General features: G+C 45.7%; 1 non-coding gene across 1 annotated transcript; it reads left to right on the top strand.

The window, feature by feature from the left end:
* Window positions 1–3,273: 3,273 nt before the first annotated feature.
* On the top strand, window positions 3,274–3,364 carry TRNAY-GUA (transfer RNA tyrosine (anticodon GUA)). Its single transcript is given in 2 exon segments — window positions 3,274–3,310; window positions 3,329–3,364. It is a non-coding gene; the product is annotated as a tRNA-Tyr (tRNA).
* Window positions 3,365–21,206: the final 17,842 nt, after the last annotated feature.

The following is a 21,206-nucleotide window of genomic DNA, read 5'->3' on the forward strand; positions in this document are numbered from 1 at the left end:
GACCAATCGAAAATGTGGCCGTCGTAATTCACTCCTCAATCCAATGAGACCAATGTAGTTGGGAAGTTGAAGAACTGTAAAACCGCAACATGGAAGTCCCACTCGACTGTGTCATAGGCCTTTCTAATATCCACTTTAAGTTCACATCTTGGGGGAAGGCGTATCTGGTTATAGCCTGTGAACAGTTCCTGTGCTAACATAATGTTGTCCCCAATGCTTTTTCCTGGGATGAAGGCTGCTTGGCAGGGACTGATTAACTTGTCCAGAACCATACTCAACCGTTGGACAAGCAGTTTAGTAATGACCTTATATAAAACATTGCAGCATGAGATTGGTCTAAAATCATTGACAGACATAGGAGGAGTATGTACCTTGGGGATCAATGCCAAAAGTGTGGAGTTAACTTGTTTAAGGAGTTTCCCCGTAGTAAAGAAATCAAGTACTGCCCTTGTAACTTCTGTACCCACAACTGGCCAAGCTGCCTTGAAGAATCAGGACGAGAAACCATCAGGGCCCGGAGCTTTATCCTCGGCAATGTCAAAAATGGCTTGCTTCACATCTTCCGGTGAGAAAGGTAGAAATAAGTGGCTAGCCTCCTCATTGGATAGTATATGCGTCGCCTAAGGTCTGAGGTAATTGATATCCACCAATAACCGACGTCTGTTACCTCCTAAGAGGTTCTGATAATATGACACGAATTCATGCACGACCTCACTCGATTCTGTGTGAGTGGTACCATTCTCATCATTTATTTTCAAGATCCTCCTCACTACCCGTCGTTGAGCGATCTTGCGAAAGAAAATCCGGGAGCGTTGGTCCCCTCCCTTCATCCATTGCATCTTGGCTCTCTGTTGCAGCATAATTTGCTCAAGTTTTGCCGCTTTAGCGTACACTAGCCGGCAACAATGTTCCAAAAAAAGGAAGAGCTCATTCTGCCTGTCTGAACTCACCAAGTTTTGTGCCTCTTCAAGGAATCCCTTCGCTAATTGGACATTGAGAGTCAAGTCTCCCTTATTCCTCCTCTGCTGTCTGAAGACCGATTTGAGGGCCTTTAGTTTACGTGACACTGCATACATAGGCACGCCAACCACCTCATGCTGCCAAATATTCTGTACACTAGGGATAAAATTAGGCGAATGGGTCAGATAATTATCGAACAGAAACATACCTCCATTTTGTTGTTGTGAATCCCCATATAAGACTAAAGGTGAGTGGTCAAAAGTCCGGGGCGTAAGGCAATGATATGATGATGTAGGAAATCTCGCAAGCCAACGATCATTAATAAGAATCCGATTGAGTCGTTTCCATAGATTACGTGTGGTCGTACTGTAGTTGTGCCATGTATACCATTCACCTTGCATAGGTAGTGGCAATAACCCGGCCTCCTGAATGCCAGCATTAAATTCTTCCATGGCCATCCTTATATCTCCCAAAATGCCACATACCTCATTAAGACGCGGACTGCGTTGAAATACCCCCCCACCAGCCACGGATCATCCGTACACTGTTGGGCCATTGTCTCTAATGTGGTCCATAGGGCTCTCCGATCAATCACCTTAGATGCACCATAAAAAATAGTAATAATAACAACATCATTATCAGTCCTATTAGTAACACGACAGTGCAGAAATTGTTCCCCTGATTCAAGTACATGTACGTCAATAATATTTTCATCCCAAGCAAGCCATATACGGTGTCCAATAGTGGCATAATCGACAAACCATTTCCATTGAGGAAGAAAAAATGACTGAATAGGCATGACATTATTTAATCGAACTCGAGTTTCTAAAATGCCCAAAAAATGTTACCTGTATTCAAAGACAAGGTCCTTTAGTGCGAGTTGATGGTCCCTTTTATTCAACCCGCGGACGTTCCATATAGCAATGTTCAACATGGATCACTTCTGACGGGGCTGCTAATGTTAGGACCCCTAGTTGGCTCTTCTGCGTCATCTAGCAAATGTAAAGCATCAAAGGCATTATATATAACCACCTCCTTACCCTTATCGCTATGTTTAGAAACATTGCGTTCTACATGAACATCATTCGCCTCTCGTCTCGCTGTCTCATCAGCCGTATGGTTTAATGTGCTGCTTCCCTTTTCGGGAGCGGTTGGTTGGGGGGGGGGGATGGTAGCTTTTTGTACGTAAACAGCTATCGGTGGCTTAGTCAGTTTACGAGGTTTGTTCAATGTACAATCCTTAACCGTATGCCCCAACGTCATCCAATCCGTGCATTTTGCAGGAAGCCATTCGTATTCAACATCAACCTTGCATGGGCTTCCCAGAGATGGAGGAGTAAGCACATTATTAACATGTCATATCGAGCACTATTAGCATCATGTGTATACCACATTCGGAGGGAGAGAAACTTGAGACGATTCGAGCCACCGAGAGGACACCTAGCACCATGGCTTTATTGATAGTTGAGGACATTAGGCAGAGGATCCATAGCATTACTTTACCTAGATCAGTCAGTACACGAGCTTTATTTAGACTATGGCGTATCCCTTGGCCTGTCGAGGAAGAAACCAATTGATTCTCACATTGTTGTACTGTACTACTATTTTTCTTAATGAAACTTACATTTACCCAAAAAAAACCGTGCAAAACAGCTAACTAATGAACGTTCTCAGAATTCGACGAAACTTGAACCAATTGCAGGTCAAGACCCAAGCATTTGAATTGTAAATTTGCTGAGCGTAATAGTAACTAAAAGCTAGTATAAAATGAAAACAAACTTGCTTTAATAAAACCGTGCAAAACAGCTAAATTTTGAACGTTCTCAGAATTCGACGAAACTTGACCAAAACGTTGGTCTAGATCAAAGCATTTGTGTTGTAAATTTGCTAAGCGTAATAATAACTACAAGTTAGTATAAAAGGGAAACAAACTTGCTTTAATAAAACTGTGCTAAACAGCTAAATTTTGAACGTTAAAATGCCATAAACAAAAAAAAATGGACTCTCAAAATTCTCTCTCTTCTCTCTCACACACTAGCACACATCCAAAAACACACACTAATGCTTCAACCATGCAAACTCCGGCCGACGACTTGGGTGACGAGGAGGAAGAGTTGGCCAACGAGGGGCAAGCCGGAGGGACGGTTAGCAGTGACCACCAGATGGCCGACGGCGATGAGAAACTGCAAGTTTTTCGGCGAGAAGATGAAAGGTCGGATTTTGAGATTTTGCCGAAAACGAGTTTTTTTCAGACGACTAAGGACGGATCTATGGTCAGGGAGATGCAAGGAACAATTTTTTTCTGGTCGGCATCCGACCTTAGCTCAGTTGGTAGAGCGTAGGACTGTAGTGGGGTAATCCGATAGCTATCCTTAGGTCGCTTGTTCGAATCCGGCAGGTCGGAATTGTTTTTTTAACTTGTAATTATTATTGTAAAAAGATGGACCCAAAAAAAAATTCTCTCTCTAAAAATGCTCTCTCTTCTCTCACACACACTGCTGCACCACAAAAAATACACACTAATGGAGGAGGCAAGGACACGGCCGCCGGCGAGGAGGGCGACGCCGGAGATACCCCGGCTGGTGACGGGGACAGCATGGAGCGTGGGGACGGTAGTAAGGGAGATGGTGGAGGCGAGTTGCTTAGTGAATCGAAGAAGTTGGGTTTTGGTTTTAAAAAATGGGTTTCTTCGAATCCGCCGGCTACCGGCGATTTTTCGGCGACTGAGGGCCGCCCTCGCTTTGGGGAGACTGTAGCAATGATTCCGAGCGAAAAGGCAGGCGATTTGGCCACGGATAGGGCTGTTGTGAGAGCACCGCCATTGTTGGGTTTTGAAGCTTTTTCAAGCTCCTCCAATGGCGGACGAAGGATGGGAATCTCACCGCGTCAGTTTAATATGGCGGAATTTCTCAGCCTTGCGAGCAGAGTCATAGACGAGGGTGACGCTGATGCAATGGAGGCTTTGGTGGCGTTAAAATCGCGATGGGAGAGTAGATTTGGCAATAGCGCAACAGCGACTAAGCAGACGACGACGATGGTTGTGGCCCCGCTACCTCACGGTCGTCGACCTATTCAAGCCCGTCGTTGTCTTCTTGGGCCGGCGAATGAAATGCGGCGGGAGGATTTTATTTCTGGGACTCCATCGACGGCGATTGGGAAGGCAAAAGGCGCTGGTGGAGCGACGCCTCTCGATGGGGTGAAACCGCAATTTGACGAAGACGATGGTGGTCCGGCGCTTGACGAAACTACCCAGAATCCGGCGCGACTGTGCGAGGCCCTTTCTGGCGAACAAGGCGATGAAACAGCAGCCCAGACGGGAGAGAAGCACTCAGGCGCAATTTTCCGACGAACTGGTGAACAGCCGACGATCTTTCCGACGACCAGTGAGGTACGCCGACTTCTTTTTTTTTTCGGTAATGGTAAATTTCATAAATGAAAAATATGGTACAGTACAACAGTTAATTGGGTATTCCCTCGACTGGCCAAGGGATACGCCATAGTCTATATAGAGCACATGTACTAATCGAACTAGAAAGATTAAGACTCAATATCCTCTGCCTAACATCGTCAATAATAAGAGAAGCCAATACATTAGGCGGGTGGTCAATCTGCTGGAACCGTCTGGAATTTCTTTCTCGCCACAAATGGTAAACGAATGACCCAAGTAATGCTCGGTATGCTGCATTAATGATATGCTTCCCTCTCCATTTCCTCACTGCCCATTCCACATCCATTGCCCATGTGCGATTGGGCCAAGCGAATCGAATGATTTCCCGTATGGCTTTAAGGCATCTTCTGCTAAATCGGCATCGGAAGAATAAGTGATTATGCATCTCGATTGCTTCTTCATCACATAGAATACACCCTCGGAATGTAGCATTCTCATGCAAAAATTCTCTCACTAAAAATTCTCTCTCTACTACACACACTACTACACCACCAATAACACACACTATTGTCTTCCCCATGAAAACTCCGACCGGCGATGGTGGAGAAGCGCCGGCCGGCGACGACTTTGGTGGCGAGGACGACGACAGCCGTCCGGTGGCCGGAGATGGAGGGGAGGAAGATGAAATGTTGCTGCGCGAAGAAGAACTCGCCATGAAAGAAGAAGAGCCGGCCGCCTCCGTTCCGGCGACTGAAGGTATCTCCCATGGCAGCCCATCGCCTGTGGAGGTGGAAGGAACGCCGGTGACGAGAAATGGAGAAGAAATGGGCGGTGAACAGCCGGATCTGGAACTGAGGTCTCGCGCCGCCAACAATGGCGGAAATGGGTCTTCGTCTTCGTCTCCACGCGACTTCAACTTGGACGAGTTCCTCACTCTCGCACACAAGGTACTCGACCATGGCGACTCACGGGCCATGGAGGCTTTGAACGAACTGAAACGACGATGGGAGGCTCGATTTGGGATTGAGAAGTCGCGGCTGCCGGCGGAAAGATTGGACGAACACCCGTTTGCTCGCGAGCTGAAACAGGTATGCCGGAGACGCACAACTCAGGCGACGACGAGTCTTGGAACCGGAATGGCAGCGACATTTCAGCGTCGACCGGCTGTGCGTGGGAGAATTATCACACCTCCTCCTCCTCCGCCGGCGGTTTTGCACAGCAACAACCCTAACCATTTCTCGGCGGCGGCTTTGGGTAACACGAACCAGACCTCGCCGGAGGTTTTGCACAGCAGCGACGCGAACCTCCCCTCGCCGGCGGCTTTGCACAGCAGCATCGCGAACCTGCCTTTGCCTTCGCCGGCGGCTTTGCACAACAGCAACGAGAACCAGCTCTCGCCGGCGACCGCTGGAATTCCGACGAATAATGACGTGTACGTTATTGCTGACATGGACGCCACGGTGGACAATGTCGGCGCTGATGTGGCGGGGAAGGTGAGTGACATGGAGGCTTGCTTGGAACACAATGCTGACATCAGCCCTAGTAGGGCTGACATCATCGCTGCTGCTAGGGCTGACATCATCACTGATGTTAGGGCTGACATCATCGCTGCTGCTAGGGCTGACATCATCGCTGCTTCTAGGGCTGACATCATCGCTGCTTCTAGGGCTGACATCATCGCTGCTGCTAGGGCTGACATCATCGCTGACACAGGTGCATCTAGGGCTGATGTCAGCAATTACACTACCAAAGCTAGGGCTGACATCATCGATGATACAAGGAAAGCTAGGGCTGACATCATCACTGACACATGCAAAATTAGGGCTGATGTCAGCAATTCTGTGGAAAGAAATCAAGCTATGCATGATGCTCCTCTTCCAACGGGACTGTACGTTGGAAACATCCCGTTGCACGCATACCCGGATACAATTATCGACGACAAAATAGCGCATGCATTTAATCATTCGACCCGGAAAACCTTATCATTCATTGCCCCAACAATGCAGAACGGAGAGGTTGTCGTGCGACCTTCTTTAGATGCGGTACGTAATGGGTCTAAACGTTGGAAATCTACTGCAGTGGGCTATTTCTTGGGCAAACGGCCATATTATCATCACCTTAAGGAGTTTGCACATTCGGTCTGGCCAGCACTAAGGGAGGTGACAGCGACCACAAACGGATTCTTCTTTTTTCAGTTTAAAACAGTTTTTGATATGGAGGAGATAATTGAGGGAGGCCCGTGGTTGTTCCAAGGGCAGCCGATAGTTCTTCAAAAGTGGGAACCGGGGATGGCCATGAGAAAATTGAAGCATACACAAGTGCCCGTCTGGATTAAATTACGACACCTTCCGATGGAATTTTGGACGACAGAAGGATTGAGCACTGTAGCAAGTGGTGTGGGGAAGCCCCTTTACCCCGACGCGATTACAAGAGCATGCACGAGACTGGACTTTGCTCGTGTATGTGTGATGATTGATGCCACACAAAAGTTGCATAAACATATTATTGTCATGGCACCTGATGAAGAAGGAGGGGAGACACCTTGCAAAGTTGACATTGAGTATGAATGGCTCCCACCAAAGTGCACAGCGTGCATGTCATTGGGATATTCGAACAAGGATTGTGCACTAAACAAAACCCGCAAACCGACGAAGCCAACAGTAAATGTGTATGTGCCGAAAGTCAATGTAGCACAACCGCAACTTCCGACTAAGGGACGTGAGACGATGAAACCAGTGGTTGAAGATATACCCAAAGCACATGCGGGAAATAGACATGTGGACCAGAACCACTCCAAGCAAGAAGAGAGAGGTAAGGCAATTGTTATTTATAATGCTTTTGACGCTTTGCATTTAATTGATGATGCAGGTGAGCATTCAGGGGGTCCTAACACAAGCAGCCCCAAGGTCGATGATCCATGTTGAACATCGCTGTGTGGAATGTCCGTGGGCTGAACAAACGAGACCATCAGCTCGCTTTGAAGGACTTGGTCTCTGAATACAGGTTACACTTCCTTGGCATTCTTGAAACTCGTGTTCGTTTGAATAATGTTATGCATATTCAATCGTTTTTACTTCCACATTGGAAATGGTTTGTCGATTATTCTTCTGTTGGTAATCGCATCTGGATAGCTTGGGACGAGAATATTGTTGATGTCCATATCTTAGACTCGGCAGATCAATTTATTCACTGTCGGGTTACTAATATGGCTGACAATGAAGCTGTTATTATCACTGTTGTTTATGGGGCATCTGAGGTGATTGATCGTCGGAATTTATGGACGGCACTGGAGACGCTATCTCAGCAATGCTCTGACATCCCGTGGTTGGTGGGAGGGGATTTTAATGCAGTACGTGACCTTAACGAAGTATGTGGCATCTCAGGAGATATTAGGATGGCCACCGAAGAATTTAATTCTGGTATTCTGGAGGCGGGGCTGATCCCACTTCCTATGCAAGGTGAATGGTTCACGTGGCATAATTGCAGTACGTCTATGAGGAGTTTATGGAAGCGGCTGGATCGGATTCTTATTAATGACCGCTGGCTGGCAAGATTCCCGAGCGCATATTATCACAGCCTTACTCCACGGACATCTGACCACTCTCCACTGGTCTTACATGGGGATATACAACAACATAATGGAGGCATGTTTCGGTTTGATAACTATCTGGCCCATTCACCCGAGTTTATCCACAATGTGCAGAATATTTGGCATCATGAGATTGTGGGTATTCCTATGTATGCTGTGACACGTAAACTGAAGGCGCTTAAACCAGTCTTTAGACTACAAAGGAGAAATAAGGGAGATCTGACGATGAATGTCCAACTAGCCAAAGGTTTTCTTGATGAGGCACAACAGTTGGTGAGCTCTGATAGACAAAATGAGCTATATCTACTCCTGGAGCATTGTTGTCGAGTCGTTTATGCTAAAGCGGCAAAACTCGAACAAATTATGCTGCAGCAGAGAGCCAAAATGCAGTGGATGAAAGACGGAGACCAATGTTCCCGGGTTTTCTTTCGTAAAATTGCACAGAGACGAGTAAGGAGGAGAATCTTACAGATTAATGATGAGAATGGTTTCACACACACGGATCTAGGGGAAATCGCCCATGAGTTTGTCTCATACTATCAGAACCTATTAGGAGGCACCAGAAGACGGCTGTCAGTGGATATTCGTTATCTTAGACCGTGGGCAAGGCACTGTATCACTGATGAGGAAGCTAATCAATTACTCCTTCCACTCTCGGCGGATGATGTGAAGCAAGCAATGTTCGATATTGCTGATGACAAGGCACCGGGACCTGATGGCTACTCGTCAAGGTTTTTCAAGGCGGCTTGGCCTGTGGTTGGGGAAGAAGTTACGAGGGCGGTACTAGACTTCTTTTCTACCGGAAAACTTCTGAAGCAGGTCAACTCCACGATCTTGGCCCTGATTCCAAAGGTACATACGCCTATGTCGGTTAATGATTTTAGACCAATTTCATGCTGCAATGTTTTATACAAGATCATTGCGAAACTTCTTGTCCAAAAAATTAGTGTGCTACTGGACAAGATAGTTAGCCCATGTCAGACAGCTTTTATTCCGGGAAGAAGCATTGGGGACAACATTATGTTAGCCCAGGAATTATTCTCCAGATATAACCAGATGCGCCTACCCCCGAGATGCGCACTTAAAGTGGATATCAGGAAGGCCTATGATACGGTGGAGTGGGACTTCCTGTTAGCAGTTTTGCAGCTGTTCGGGTTTCCACCTACGTTTACAAGGTGGATTGAGGAGTGTGTTACCACGACATCTTTCTCGATTGGGCTCAATGGAAAACCTCATGGGTTCTTTGCTGGAGCGAGAGGACTACGACAGGGAGACCCACTTTCTCCTTATCTGTTTGTTCTTGTTATGGAAGCCTTACATCTGGGATTCTTGCAACGAATTGAACAGGACATGCAATTCACTTATCATTGGAAGTGTGAGAGTTCTAAGGTTTTTCAGATGGGATTTGCAGACGACCTCCTCTTACTGTGCAAAGCTGACTTAGACTCCATCAGAGTCTTCAAAGAGGGATTGGACTGGTTTGCGGAGTTGTCGGGCCTTCGGCTGAATGTCCAAAAAAGTCACTTAATCATTTCACGTTCGGCTCAAAATTTGAAGGACCAGATGCTGGATATTTTGGGCTTTCAGGAGGGCCATCTTCCAATGAGGTACCTGGGTCTTCCCTTAATCTCGTCTAGGCTGACCATCTCTGATTGCCAACCGCTTATCTCAAAAATTGATGCACGTATTAATGGATGGGAAGGGATTTCATTATCATATGCTGGGCGGGTACAAATCATCAAATCTGTGCTCTCAGCATTGAGCTTATATTGGGCTTCTGCATTCATATTACCTAAGAAAGTCATCAGTGAAATTGAGAAGAGGTTGAGGACTTTCCTATGGAAGGGTACGACGTCCAGTGGGTACGCTAAGGTAGCCTGGAAAGATGTGTGTCGACCGATGGATGAGGGGGGACTTGGGTTCAAGGATATCTCCACCTTGAATCGCGCATTAATGAGCAAGAAACTATGTGATGTTATCCAGTGTGACAGGACATCTATATGGGTTCAGTGGCTCTACCAAGACCGATTACGTGAGAGATCGATTTGGACTATTCGTGAACATGGAGGTTCTTGGGGATGGCGAAAAATACTCAGGCTACGTCCTTTCCTCCGCACTATTGTGGATTACCAGATTGGAAATGGAGACAGATTCTTTGTTTGGCAGGACCCGTGGCATCACTTGGGTCCACTTATCGAGCGATTCCCCCAAGGTCCCCGCCATCTTAGACTTGAAGAATCAGCAAAACTCAGCTTGGTGATTTCAGCAGGAGAATGGCAATGGCCTACCATCACTGACTTTGAATGTTTGGAAATCACACATAACCTACCGCTTATTTTCGGAGGAGAGGATCGGGTGGTGTGGAGATGTGACGAAGGGCAACCTACTACTCAGGCCCTCTACCGATTATTCACTCACCCCGAGCCGAAAGTAGGATGGTCTTCACTACTTTTGGGCTCCTTGAAGATTCCTCGCCATTCGTTCATCTTATGGCTAGCAATCCTTGGCAAACTTCCTACCACAGACAAATCATGGCTATCCCACCTGGGGGTGTGCATACTGTGCGATGAGGGAGCTACGGAATCTCATCCACATTTATTCTTCCAATGCAGATTCAGTCGTCAGTGCCTTTATGAGATTCGCAGAAGGATTCGCTTTCACTGGCCCAATAGAGATTGGGCAACAGATATTGAATGGGCGACACGGAAATGGAGAGGGGAGCACATTATTAATAGAGCTTACCGTACACTACTGGCGGCGTGCGTCTACCACATATGGAAGGAGAGGAACTTGAGGAGATTCGATCATACTGAGCGGACACCGGCCACATTGAGCATACTAATCATCAATGACGTCAGATAGATGATTCTTAGCGTTGACTTAGCATCGTCAGTCAGTACACGAGCATTGTATAGATTATGGCGTATCCCTTGGGTAGAGGGAGAAACCAGTTGATAATCCCATGTTGTACCATGTTGTACTGTACCATTACTCTTTATTAATGAAATTTACATTTACCGAAAAAAAATAGAATACACCCTCCAATGTCTGTGAGCCAAGGTTTGTCTGTTGTTGGTAGTTTTTCCTGAATAGCCATCCATAGGATAAAACAATGTCGTGGGATCTTTAGCGAACCCGAAAGTAGTGAAGTCCAACCTACTTTTGGTCCAGGCGGGCAGATAAGTCTGTACGGGGCTTGGGCTGTGGGTCGGCTTTCCGGGAAACGCCAAATGATTCTATCCTCTCCATCCTGAATCTGGGGTAGTGTATAAATAATTTGAAGGCATTCCAAATCCGTGATGAGGGGCCAGTGCCATTGGCCCTCATCAATAACCGTATTGAGTTTGGTAGATTCATCAAGCCCAAGTAAACTCGGTCCTCATGGAAATCGATAAATCAGGGGGCCAAGGTGATGCGATGGATCCTTCCAAAGATAGAAGGTCCTCCCATCTCCAATACGACACTCCACCATTGGTTGGATAAGGCTGCGTAGACGAAGCAGCTTTCTCCATCCCCACGATCCACCCTTCTCGTCAATAGTCCAAATGGAATTATTTTGTAGTCGTCCGCGCTGTAGCCACTCAACCCAGATAGACGTTCGGTCACATCTAATGATATCACACAACTTCTTAGTCATTAGTGCTCGGTTAAGTGCATCAATATCTTTTATTCCTTGGCCTCCTTCCCCAACTGGTTTGCATACATCCTTCCACGCAACTTTGGCATAACCCGTCATTGAGGTGCCTTTCCATAGGAACCTTCTAAGGCGTTTCTCTACTTCCTTAATGATCGCCTTCGGTAGTATGAATACAGAAGCCCAATAAATGCTCAATGCTGAAAGTACAGATTTAATGATTTGTACCCGCCCAGCATATGTTAACGACATACCCTCCCATCCCGCAATACGAGTATCAATTTTGGACAGAAGTGGCTGACAGTCAGTTATAGTCAATCTAGATGAGATTAGAGGAATGCCCAAGTACCTCATCGGGAGATGTCCCTCCTGAAATCCCAAGATCGATAGCAACTGATCTTTCCTTTCTTGTGCAGACCGGGATATAATAATGTGACTCTTTTGAATATTCAACCGGAGGCCCGACCATTCTGCAAATCGGTCCAGTCCCACCTTAAGGACTCTAACAGAGTCCAAATCAGCTCTACATAATAGTAGGAGATCATCCGCGAATCCCAATTGGAATACCCTTGTTGTCTCACACTTCCAGTGACATTTGAATTGCATATCCTGCTCAATTAATTGCATATAACCAATATGCAGAACTTCCATAACAAGCACAAACAGGAAGGGAGATAAAGGATCTCCTTGACGTAGACCTCTAGCTCCAGCAAAGAACCCATGTGGAGTCCCATTAAGACCAACCGAAAAAGAGGTCGTCGAGATACACTCCTCAATCCACCTTGTGAAGGTTGGTGGAAACCCAAATAGCTGTAAAGTCGCCACAAGGAAGTCCCACTCAACCGTGTCATAGGCCTTCCTAATATCCACCTTCAATGCACATCTTGGGGGGAGTCGCGCCTGATTATATCCCATAAACAGTTCTTGGGCTAGCATAATGTTGTCACCAATGCTTCGTCCCGGGATGAATGCTGCCTGACAAGGGCTAATTAACTTGTCCAAAATTACTCTCAACCGTTGGACAAGTAATTTAGCAATGATTTTATATAAACCATTACAGCATGAGATGGGTCTAAAATCACTTATAGACATAGGAGTATGAATTTTTGGAATCAGAGCCAAAACTGTAGAGTTGACTTGCTTAAGTAATCTCCCCGTAGAGAAGAAATCCAGTACCGCCCTTGTCACCTCTGCTCCCACTACTGGCCAAGCAGCCTTATAGAATCCTGACGAGTAGCCATCAGGGCCCGGGGCCTTATCCTCTGCAATGTCGAACACGGCTAACTTCACTTCCTCCAGTGAAAATGGTGCCAGTAGGTGGCTAGCCTCCTCATCAGAAAGTATATGCCTCGCCCATGGTCTGAGGTAGTTAATGTCCACTAATGTTCGACGTCTGTTACCTCCTAGGAGGTTCTGATAATAAGATATAAACTCATGCACAACTTCCCCTGGATCCGTGTGAGTGGTACCATGGTCATCATTAATATGCAAGATTCTCCTCGTCGTCCTCCTCTGAGCAATCTTGCGAAAGAAAACCCTAGAGCATTGATCACCATCCTTCATCCACTGCATCTTGGCTCTCTGCTGTAGCATAATTTGTTCAGTCTTGGCCGCTTTTGCATACACCATCCGGCAACAGTGCTCCAAGTAAAGGAAGAGCTCATTCTGTCTGTCCGAGCTCACCAATGTTTGCGCCTCACCAATGTCGGAGCTCACCAAGTAGAGGTACGCCGACTTCCTGACGTGGATGTTGAGGTGGCACCGGTTGTGAGTGACGTGGGTGTTGAGGTGGCACCGTTTGTCAGTAACGTGGATGCTGAAGTGGCGATTGGGAGGTCGGCTGACGTCAGCCCTACTAGGGCTGACGTCATCAGTGCTGCAAGGGCTGATGTCAGCGCTTACTCTTCTGTTGATGTCATCCATTGTGCTAGGGCTGAGGTCATCCATGCTAGGGCTGATGTCACTTCTCACACATCATGTCACTGCATACACAGCTGCTGATGTCATCAATCCTAGGGCTGACATCAGCAGTTTTATGGAGGAAAAAAACAGCAATTTGGGTAACAAATTGGCACCCGTTCCTCTGTTTATTGGGAACATTCCGCTTCATACTGGGTCTAATGGGATTGTTAATGATAAAATTGCTGATGCATTCAACAATTCGTCCCGAAAAATACTATCTTTCATTGCTCCAACGAAGCAAAATGGGGAGGTTGTAGTTCGTCCTTCACTTGATACTGTGCGTGACGGATCCAAACGATGGAAATCTACGGCAGTGGGATACTTTATGGGAAAGCGGCCGTACTATCACCACTTGAAGGAGTTTGCCCATTCGGTTTGGCCAGCGCTACGAGAGGTCATAGCAACTGCAAATGGTTTCTTTTTCTTCCAATTTAAAATGAAAATTGATATGGAGGAGGTCATAGAAGGGGGGCCATGGCTGTTTCAGGGACAACCAATTGTATTGCAAAAGTGGGAACCGGGTATGGCTATGAGAAAGTTAAAGCATACACATGTGCCTGTCGGGATAAAACTGCGACATCTTCCATTGGAATTCTGGACGACGGAAGGACTGAGTACTATGGCTAGCGGTGTGGGTAAGCCTCTATACCCTGATGCGATAACAAGGGCATGCACGAGACTGGACTTCGCTCGTGTATGCGTGATGATTGACGTTACGCAGAAATTGGAAAAACATATTATCATAATGACGCTAGAATGAAGATGGCGGGGAGACTCCATGCAAGGTTGATATCGAGTATGAATGGCTTCCCCCTAAATGCACAGGATGCATGATATTGGGGCATTCGGAGAAGGAGTGTTCGTTGACCAAACCTCAAAAGCAGACAAAGCCCTCGGTGAAAGTGTATGTACCAAAAGACAATGTCCCCCCTCCACCAGCCCTTGGGGAGAGAGAAAGGAAACATAAGATCGTGGTTGAGGTGGATGATAAAGTGAGAGGAGATGAAGGTACAAAACAGAATAAACGTTACACCTCATTGCAGAAGGAGAAGGGTAACGAAGTGGTTATTTATAATCTCTTTGATGCTTTGAATTCACTGGACGACGCAGAAGAGAATACTAGGGGTCCTAACACATGGAGCCCCTCTAGTAGTGATCCATGTTGAATCTCGCAGTGTGGAATGTCCGGGGGCTGAATAAGAAAGACCATCAGCTCGCAATAAAGGACCTTATCTCGGAATACAGGTTAGATTTTATGGGCATTTTAGAAACTCGTGTTCGTATTAATAATGTCATGCATATTCAGTCATTTTTGCTTCCTCATTGGAAATGGTTTGTTGATTATGCAACTGTGGGTAACCGTATCTGGGTAGCGTGGGATGAGAATGTTGTGGATGTTCATATTCTTTATTTGGGGAAACAATTTATGCACTGTCGTGTCACTCATAGGGCAAATAGTGAATCCCTCTTAATCACTATTGTTTATGGTGCCTCTGAGATGATTGATCGTAGAAGTCTATGGAATACCTTGGAAACATTAGCTGGAGAGCACTCTGATGAGCCCTGGCTGGTGGGGGGGGACTTCAATGCGGTCCGAGAAATGAATGAGGTGTGTGGAGCTTCTGGTGATATAAGGATGGCCATGGAAGAATTCAATGCTGGTATCTAGGAGGCCGGGTTAATACCATTGCCTATGCAGGGGGAATGGTATACGTGGCATAACTGCAGCACGAACTTTCGGAGTCTATGGAAGAGATTGGATCGAATTCTCATTAATGACAGATGGCTTGCGAGATTCCCTTCCTCATGTTATCATAGCCTTTTACCGCGGACTTCAGACCACTCGCCACTTGTACTGCATGGGGACAGGCAAAGCCAAACTGGAGGTATGTTTCGATTTGACAACTACCTGACACACTCACTTGAATTTATCCCCAGTGTGCAGAATATCTGGCAGAATACAATCGTTGGGGTTCCTATGTTTGCGGTAACACGTAAACTTAAAGCATTGAAGCCGGTCTTCAGGGAACAAAGGAGGAAGAAGGGGGATTTAACTCTAAACGTTCAATTAGCTAAAGGCTTTCTAGATGAGGCACAGCAGCTGGTTTAATTATCGAATCGGAACATACCTCTCAGTTGTTGTTGTCTATCCCCGCATATCACCATTGGAGAGTGGTCCGAAGTGCGTGGTGTGAGGCTAGAATAATATGATGTCGGGAACCGCGCCATCCATCTATCATTAATCAGCATGCGGTCCAATCTTTTCCAAAGATTTCTTGGGCTCGCACTGCAACTATGCCATGTATACCATTCTCCCTGCATGGGTAAGGGTAATAATCATGTGTTTTAGATGCAAGTGTTAAATTTTTCCATAGCCATTCTAGTATCTCCCACTGCACCACATATTTCGCTAAGGTCACGCACTGCATTGAAATCCCCTCCAACAAGCCACGGGATGTCATTACACTGCATAGCTATATTCTCCATGGAATTCCATAACTCCCGCCTCTCTGCCACCTCATTAGCCCCATAAATAACAGTAATAGCAACTGATGCATGGATTGCATGGATATTAATATGACAGTGAATAAATTGTGCGCCACATTCAACCACTTCAACATCAACAAAATTTTCATCCCAAGCAATCCAAACACGATTACTAGACAATCCATAATCCACAAACCTTTCCATTGAGGTAATAAAAAGTTCTGAATATGGGATACGTTATTGATATGAACGCGAGTTTCAAGAAGACCAAGGAATTGTAACCTGAACTCAACAACGATGTCTTTAACGGCTAGCTGGTGGTCTCGTTTGTTCAGGCCACGTACATTCCATATTGCTGCATTCAACATGGGTCACCAGGTATGGCGCTGCATTGCTTAGGACCCCTGCTCAATTCACGTGTATCTGGCAGTTGATTTAAGGCATCAAAAGCGTTATAGGTGATGATTGCCTTACCCCTCTCCTCATGCCGTGGGCCTGTAGCAACTATAGTAGATTCGGTTCTTTCTTTGGTTTTCAACCTCTCAAGCTGGTGGGAGAGGAGGTGGTCGTGGTGGTCCCGTTTTAGGTATGTACACTGAAACCGGAGGCTTTACAGGTTTGGATGATTTGTTGAGTCTACAATCTTTGGCCGAGTATCCTAGCGTCATACAACTGGTGCATTTGTGAGGTAACCACTCGTATTCCACATCAATTTTGTATGGTATCTCGCCTCCTTCCTCATTAGGTGTCATGATGATAATATGTTTCGGTAATGTCGAGCTCACATCCAACATTACGCATACACGAGCGAAGTCCAATCTCGTGCATGCTCTTGTAATTGCATCCGGATAAAGGGGTTTGCCAATGCCACTGGCCACCGTACTAAGGCCCTCCTTTGTCCATAATTCGACGGGCAAGTGTCTCAATTTTATCCAAACAGGGACCTGTGTATGTTTTAATTTCCTCATCAGTATACCCAGCTCCCATTTCTGTAGCACAATTGGTTGTCCTTGAAACAACCATAGTCCACCTTCGATTGCTTCTTCCATATACGCAGTAGTCTTGAACTGGAAGAAGAAAAATCCATTCGTTGTGGCCTTAACCTCCCTCAATCCAGGCCAAATGGAAAAGGCAAAATCCTTAACATGATAAAAGTACGGTCTTTTCCCAAGAAAATAGCCAACCGCAGTGGTCTTCCACTTGGTCGAATTGTTGCGAATAGTTTCCATAGTAGGTCTTACAACCACTTCACCATTTTGTATAGTAGGAGGTATATATGATAGAGTCCTCTAAGATGAATTATTAAACGCATCAGCAATTTTGTCATTCACCCCCATTTTCGGATTCATATTCAACGGAATGTTACCCACAAACAAACCCATAGGAAAGGAGTGCACTTGTGTAGTAGTAGCAATAATTTTCTCCATACTGACATCACTAGTGACATCAGCAGCTACATCATGCATGACATCAGCATCTACATCATGTATGACATCATCAGCTACATCATCTATGACGTCATCATACACCTCATGCATGACATCATTGTCTCATCCCAAGTCAGCGCATGAGTCACCTGCATTTTCCACGTCATCGTCGCCGGTTCCACATCAGCATACGTCGGAGTCCTCCTGTTCATCACCGTGAACTGTTCATTTTTCGGCAAAATCTGAGTTTCCGGCGGAACTCCCAAACCAGTAACCGCAGCAATCGGATTCGTCCCCACCGCTTGTTTTCCAGTTACTAGAGCAAGATCAGATGATGGAGCACCTGTACAGCCATGTTTTCCACCAAATCCGCCCAAGATATCCCCAGAATCCGACGACTTTTCAGTTTCCGCCGCCTGTAATTTTTCCTTCGGGGGTATACCAAAAGTCACCGTGGCACTCGAACCTTCCATCCTCATTTTTCCAGTCACCGGTTCCAGGATACATCGGCGAGGTTTAATAGTCGGACAGCCGATGTATAGAGAACTTGGCTTTCTCAGATTTCCGACGAGCCCAAATTTTTCTTCCCATCGTGTTTTTAGTTTCGCTAGCGCCTCCATTGCAGTAGCATCACCAGTGTCCACAACTCTGTTCGCAAGGTTGAGGAATTCTACCATATTGAAGTCTTGAGGAGAAACAACCATCCCTCGTCCGCCATTCAAGGTTGAAGAAGAAACCCTAAAAATGGCGGCGCTCTAAAACTCGACTTATCCTTGGCCAAGTTCCCATCTTTTTGATTCAAAAGACTTCCCCTCATCTCCATTAAGTCGTTGCCACCCTTATTTGCCGGAAAAACCCCATCGGACGCTGGTTTCTTGAATGCCGACATATCATCTTCCAAGGCACATTTTTTTTCAAAAAACCCTAGATCCGACTGCGCTTCGAATCTCGTTATTTCATCGCCCAAGTAATCTTCTTTCTCAGTCTGTATAGTTCCATCGACGACTAGAATAGTACCTGAAAATCGCGAGACGGCTGCAGATCGCGAAAATTCGATTCATCTCCTTCTTCGCGAAACAAGGGCTGTTCATTTTCCTCCCCTCCATCTTCGGCCACCGGACGGCTGTCGGCGTCCTCTCCACCGTACTCTTCGCCGGCTAGCGCTTCTCCTCCATCGCCGGTCGGAGTTTGCATAGGAAAGACACTAGTGTGTGTTTTTGGTGGTGTAGTAGTGTGTGTAGTAGAGAGAGAATTTTTAGTGAGAGAATTTTTGCATATTTTCTTCCTTAATGGCAAAAAAGTTATGTACTTGTAGTTATTATTACGCTTAGCAAATGCATAACACAAATGCTTGGGTCTAGATCTACGTTTTGGTCAAGTTTCGTCGAATTTTGAGAATGTTCAAAACTTAGCTGTTCTGCACGGTTTTATTAAAGCAAGTTTGTTTCCCTTTTATACTAACTTGTAGTTATTATTAAACTTAACAAATTTACAACACAAATGCTTGGGTCTAGACCAACGTCTGGGTCAAGTTTCGTCGAATTATGAGAACGTTCAAAATTTAGCTGTTTTGCACGGTTAATTGAAACAAGTTTGTTTCCCTTTTATACTAACTTGAAGTTATTATTATGCTTAGCAAATTTGCAACACAAATGCTTGGGTCTAGACCAACGTTTGGGTCAACTTTCGTCGAATTCTTAGAACGTTCAAAATATAGCTGTTTTGCATGGTTTTTTTTTTTTTTGGGTAAATGTAAGTTTCATTAATAACATAGTAGTACAGTACAACATGGTGGTCATCAGTTGGTGTCTCTCTCGATAGGCCAAGGGATACGCCAAAGTGTAAATAAAGATCGAGTACTGACAGAACTAGGTAAAGTAATGCTATGTATCTGCTGCTTGATATCCTCGATAATAACTACTGCCATGGTGCTGGGTATCCTTTCGATTTGCTCAAATCGTCTTAAATTCCTCTCCTTTCAAATGTGGTAAACACATGATGCTAAAAGTGCTCGGTAAGACATGTTAATAATGTGCTTACTCTTCCATCTCCGGGATGCTCATGTAATATCCGTCATCCAGTCTCTATTTGGCCATGAGAATCGTACTATTTTCCAAATTTCTGCTAGACATTGTCGACTAAATCTGCACTGAAAAAATAAGTGGTCATGTGTCTTCGTCGCTCCCTCGCTACACAAAATGCATGGGCTAAGGTGGGGTAGCCATGGTTTATCCGTCGTAGCCAACTTACCAAGAATAGCAAGCCATAGGATAAATAAGTGATGTGGAATCTTGAGGGATCCCGAAAGTAGTGAAGACCAGCCTGCTTTCGGTCCAGGCGGATCAAAAAGCCTATAAAGAGTCTGTACTGTAGGAATCCCATGGTCGAATCTCCAAATAATGCGGTCCTCCCCTCCATGGATAGTAGGTAGTGCATGTGTGATTTCCAAACACTCAAAGTCTGTGATAGGGGGCCACTGCCACTCTCCTCCAGTAATAACAGTACTGACTTTAGCTGACTCCTCTAATCCAAGTAACCTCGGTCCACGTTGGAATGTGTCACTAAGGGGTCCCGCCATAGGTAGAATCTCCTCCCATCTCCTATCTAATAATCCACCATAGATCGAAGGAAGATCCGTAAACGGAGGATTTTCCGCCATCCCCATGATCCTCCATGCTCTCTAATCGTCCAGATGGAAGTATCTCGTAATTGACCCTGGTAGAGCTATTTAACCCATATCGAGGTCCTACCGTACCTGATGATATCACATAGTTTCTTAGCCATTAATGCACGGATCAAGAGAGTAATATTCTTGAATCCTAGGCCTCCCTCCTCCTTCGGCCGGCATAGGTCTTTCCAAGCAACCTTGGCATAACCACTGGTTGAAGTCCCTTTCCACAAGAAAGTTCTTAGCCTCTTCTCAATTTCATTGGTAACTTTCTTTGGCAGTATGAATGCTGAAGCCCAGTATAAACTTAGCGACATGAGTACAAATTTAATAATTTGTACTCTACCAGTATATAACAGTGCAATACCCTCCCAACCAGCAATTCGTTTATCAATTTTCACCAATAATGGACGACAATCAACAATTGTTAAGTGAGAGGATAAGAGAGGAAGCCCCAAATACCTCATCGGGAAGACACCCTCCTGAAACCCGAGTGCTGTCAGCATCTCCTTGCAAAGTCCTTGGGCTGAACGTGAGATAATAAGATGGCTTTTCTATACGTTTAGCTTGAGCCTTGACCATATAGCAAATCGATCCAATCCTGTTTTAAATACTCCAATAGAGTCCATATCAGCATGATAGAATAACAACAAATCATCAGTAAAACCCAACTGAAAAATCCTGGATGTATCACATTTACAGTAGAAGGAAAATAATTCATCCTGCTCCATCAACTGTAGGAAACCAAGTGTAGTACTTCCATTACAAGCACGAACGGGTATGGCGAAAGAGGATCTCCCTGCCGGAGCCCTCTGGCCCCCTTAAAGAAACCATGTGGTTTCCCATTCAGTCCAATAGAAAATGAAGTTGTAGTAACACACACCTCAATCCACTTCAAAAAATTAGGGGGGAACCTAAATAACTCCATCACCGCGATAAGAAAATCCCACTCCACCGTGTTGTATGCCTTCCGAATGTCCACTTTCAAAGCACACCGTGGTGGTAGACGGGCCTGGTTGTAGCCTGTAAATAACTCCTACGCCAACATTATATTGTCCCCAATGCTTCATCCGGGCATAGAAGCCGCTTGG

This window comes from Sesamum indicum, linkage group LG10 (assembly GCF_026168435.1).
Source record: "Sesamum indicum cultivar Baizhima isolate 11 linkage group LG10, ASM2616843v1, whole genome shotgun sequence".
NCBI classification, from domain to species: Eukaryota; Viridiplantae; Streptophyta; class Magnoliopsida; order Lamiales; family Pedaliaceae; genus Sesamum; species Sesamum indicum.